A 4455-nucleotide genomic window follows, 5' to 3' on the forward strand; every position below is an offset into this window, starting at 1 on the left:
AAATAGTCTTGTGGATTTCTAAGGCACAACCTATTTTTCATCAACTTCATTCTTCAAATCTGCATCATGGGTAAAAACAGGTCAACTACGAGAGTTGGTGAGTAATCTAATTTTAGTAGAGAAAATTTGTGAAGTTGAAACATTTATAATTTGAAATTTGTTTTCTTTTGAAGTCGGCAAACAATTGTATTTGAGATAACGGTTTATAAATTCAAAATTGATTAACAAATGATAGCAACAACAATAAGTCCTCACCCTATATATACATATGTATATATATATAAATATATATAGGATGGAGCATCTAATCATCAAACACACTCAACCACGTGCGATCAATCACCTTAGCGTCCCAAGGCGGGGTGGTCAACCCAATAGCGCTATTATTGTCCATAACGTACCTCAAGAATACGGGCATAGTCATGGAGATTAGACTAAAAATGATAATGCACTACAAGTACATGTAGCGTAAACAAACAATAGTTATACAACTAATGACTCACGTATAAATGTCCCAACAATGTCTCAATTGTGATAAAACAATAAAATGAAGTTGGAACATATTAGAACCACATGATACACCCCAAAAGTATTGAAAATTATAAAATATGGGGTAGATTACTCACATTAGTCCCAAAACGAAATGCTTGTGTCGTACGATAGACGGTCCGGGTCAAAATGGCGTAGAACCTAATATAATTAATAGTTTTGGTTTAGGAACTGCTAAACGAGAATAGAGTATTAATACAAATTATAGTTTGTTATGTAAATGTATCATAAACTATACCTATTATAGTTTATCACAACAAGGGTAGTAGTAGTGTTCATAAACTATAATTGTCATAGTTTACCAAATGTTTGTGTATAACGGATGTAAACTTTGTTTATAAAAATTAATTATTTACCATACTTGTGAAGGTAAAAATCCATTTGTTTTCTGATGTATGTCTAATTACCAAGACAAAATGACATATAATGTAATAATATATGATTACATAATGATATACACCTTGCTCAACGAGTTACAAGGCGTAAATGAAATTGATGGTATTTTTCTAGTAATAACGTTTCTGTTACTGTTCTTAGAAAATTTATAGAAAAATCATCAAAGGTCTAAATCAAAAACCGCAAATTCTGAGAGTTTATAAAGTGTGTCTAGTTTGTTCATAAATTTTCTCATGATTTTTAGTGATCTCCAACTTGTGTGAAAATATTCATATTCACAGACTGGTCCGGTTTTGTTTCTGAAATGATAGACAGTTTTGTAAAAATCACCATAAATCGTAGAAAAATCATATGGTGATGTGCAAGTAGTCATTTTAAAGGTATGAACCTGAACTATATGCTTCTGAAACAGTTTTGAAAACTAAAATGTTTAAGTTGACCAAAACAGTCCGTGAATGGAGTTAAACGTTTCTATTGAAGACTGTTAAATGAGTTTAGTTGTGTTTTTGGTGTTTTAACTTGTATTCCCCCCCTTAAAACTTAAGAAAAACATGAAAATCTAGGGGTATGAACTCACCTTATGTGTTATTAGAGGATGGATGTTGGAGAAGAGAAGTGTTCAACCCAAGAACACTTAGAAGATGCCTTGACGAATCGAGAACCTAACATGAAGGTGACGATGTTTGTGTAAGATTCTTATGATTTTGAGTAGAAGGATGTGTAATAATCATAAGAAGAATGAATTATACTTACCAAGAGTGGAAGAAAGCTTGATAATCAGCCTTGGAAGTCTTGGAATTGAGAGAGAATGGTGAGAGAATTTGGAGTGTGATCCTTGGAGGAAAATGAGAGAATGAAAGAAGTATGAAGGGATGGGTTTTTATACTTAGACAAGGAGTGGGGCTGGTCATGTAGTGGGTATGAGTTGGTCATGTAGTGGGTAAGAGCTGGTCCTGTAGTGGGAAAGAGTTGGCCATGTAGTGGGTGTGAGTGGTGGCATGTGACATAAAGTAAAGTAAAGTCATCTTTCCACCTCAAGCACCTCCCCCACTAATTATTGGTATGAATGGCCCTAAAAACGTGGCGATTACTGAAATATAGAGTTCTAACTATAAAAATAAAGTTTTTGGTGAAAATCTCGCGTTAAAATGATGAAAAACAGGCCTAAAACAAAGTCGTAGTCGAAAAACCGGAAACATTATGACACGCAAAAATGCATGTCGTCTTCGTTTATGACAGGGGTTTCCTTGATACTCATTGCGTGTCATCAACCCGCGCGTCGTAAGGTTACGACAGACAAAGGTGTGTCGTCTTCCTTTATGACAGGGACTTCGGTCCTGAAGCTTCAGTTTTGGGTCCTTAAGCCTATTTTACCCGTTTTTACCCCGTTTCAAGTGGTTTTTGACCCAGTTAAGGGTCGGGATGGCCCGAATGATTACAAAAATTTAAAGGAACTTTTGAGAGAGATTTGGGAGAGATTCGGGAGAGATTTGGGAGAGATTTTAATAGAGAGAGGTTGAGTGAAAGAGATTGTGAGAGGTTTCGTTTGTGATCTTTTTGAGTGTCCGGCTTCGCAACGAAAGGTCCATAAACCCCGTTAAGCCATGATTTAGTGTCTTACACAATCCTGATGATTGTGCAATAGTGTTTTATCGCTTTGGTTCGTTGTTTAGCACTGTTAAGGCTAAGGAAAATCAAACACATGAATTTTTCAAATGATGTTTTCTCATTGATATAGCGAATTGTATAATGTAAACCCTAACATACAAGGGTTAATGGAGTTGACCGGTTTAACTTGTTGACTTTGTTTGACTTTGACTTGACCGAAATTTGACGGTTGTCACAGTTACTGTGAGTTTCATGGAAAAATGGGAATTTACATCACATCCCAAGGTCAAACCTTTTTGTCTTTATCTTGATTTTAGGATAGGATCCTTATAAATCCTAAATTTTATTTTATGTAAATATGATTTAAATAATCAAATTTGGCATAAAATAGATGTTTTAGGGGTCTAAGTTACGAAAAATACGAGTTTGGTGTGATTCCCGACGTCAAAATGCCTCAAAATGAAGAAAAACTCCGAAAATGACAAAAATCCGGAGTGTAGCCTGGCTCCTGCGAGGGTCCGAAGGGCCGAGGGAAGTTCCGGAGCAACTCTTCAAGGTTCCGGAGGTACTGGGCGAGTTCCGAAGTCAGGTGATAATTTCCGGAGCATCTCGCTCGGATCCGGAGTCAGGCGCGGGTTCGGTTGTCAGGACTGCTGTGCGAAGCTGTCTAGCATTTCCGAAGCAAGCCCTAAGCGAGGTCTTCCGGAGCGAGGTTTTTTCCGGAGTCACTCTTTCGGACTTGCGAGATTGTCCGAAGAAAGAGGGGTTCCGGGGTGACTAGGGTATTCCGGCCAAGAGGGTTCCGGACCAAGAGTGTTCCGGACCAAGAGGGTCCTTTTGGGTTTTCTCCTCCGGTTTTGGGCTGTTTTCGACTGAGGAAGGTACGTAGAGAGATTTGGGAGAGATTCCACATACTTGGAGAGATTTGGGAGAGATTTCACATACTTGGAAAGATTTCACATATGGGAGAGATTTCACATACTTGGAGAGATTTGGGAGTGATTTCACATACTTGGAGAGAATTGGGAGAGATTTCACATACTTGGAGAGATTTAGGAGAGATTCCACATACTTGGAGAGATTTGGGAGAGATTTCATATTCTTGGAGAGATTTGGGAGAGATTTCACATACTTGGAGAGAATTGGGAGAGATTTCACATACTTGGAGAGAATTGGGAGAGATTTCACATACTTGGAGAGATTTGGGAGAGATTTCACATACTTGGAGAGATTTGGGAGAGATTTCTCATACTTGGAGAGATTTGTACTCTAACTTTCCATGGTCCATTAGGAACCATAAAGTACACTTTTAATGTGTTAGCACAAGTCTCACAATAGTAATAGCTTACATGAGGACGTAATTTCCTAGCCAAAATGCTAGTTGTGACAACATCCGTCCGTTAGAGGGAATTTTGTCCCGAAATTCTTTTGATGGATAGGGTCCTGAATATGGGAATAGGTGAAGGTACTTTTGATTTATCTGGTCTTTGCGTTCCCAAGTGAGTTCTGGCTCGCGTCTAGCGTTCTCTCGAACCTTCACAATCGGGATGCGGCTTTGTTTTGTGTACTTAACCTTTCCGTTCATTGACTTGATAGGCTGATCAATAATTAGTAGGTTCTAGTTCACTTTAGTCTAGTTTAATGGAACCGGGAGGGTTGTCCGATAGACACTTTCTAGGTTTGACACTTGGAATACAGGGTGTACGTCACTAAGCTCGGAGGGTAGTTGGAGTTTGTAGGTTACCGGACCGATCCGTGCGAGGATCTCGAAGGTCTGGTGCATCGAGAATTTAGTTTACTTTTCCTTTCGAATCGAGCCACTCTTCCCCGAGGGGAGTTCTTAAATAATACCCCGATTCCCTACTTGGGATTTCAAGGTTTTAAGATGCTATCTACATAGTT

At 38.4% G+C, this 4455-nt stretch overlaps 1 long non-coding RNA gene across 1 annotated transcript; it reads right to left on the reverse strand.

The window, feature by feature from the left end:
- Positions 1-632: 632 nt before the first annotated feature.
- On the reverse strand, positions 633-1785 carry LOC145129904 (uncharacterized). The gene is made up of 3 exons (XR_013717713.1): positions 1699-1785; positions 1523-1607; positions 633-690 (listed from the first exon to the last, which is right to left on the reverse strand). It is a non-coding gene; the product is annotated as an uncharacterized LOC145129904 (long non-coding RNA).
- Between the last annotated feature and the right edge of the window lie 2670 nt (positions 1786-4455).

Source organism: Lactuca virosa, chromosome 8 (genome assembly GCF_052849685.1).
Source record: "Lactuca virosa cultivar CGN04683 chromosome 8, Lactuca_virosa_CGN04683_v6, whole genome shotgun sequence".
NCBI classification, from domain to species: domain Eukaryota; kingdom Viridiplantae; phylum Streptophyta; class Magnoliopsida; order Asterales; family Asteraceae; genus Lactuca; species Lactuca virosa.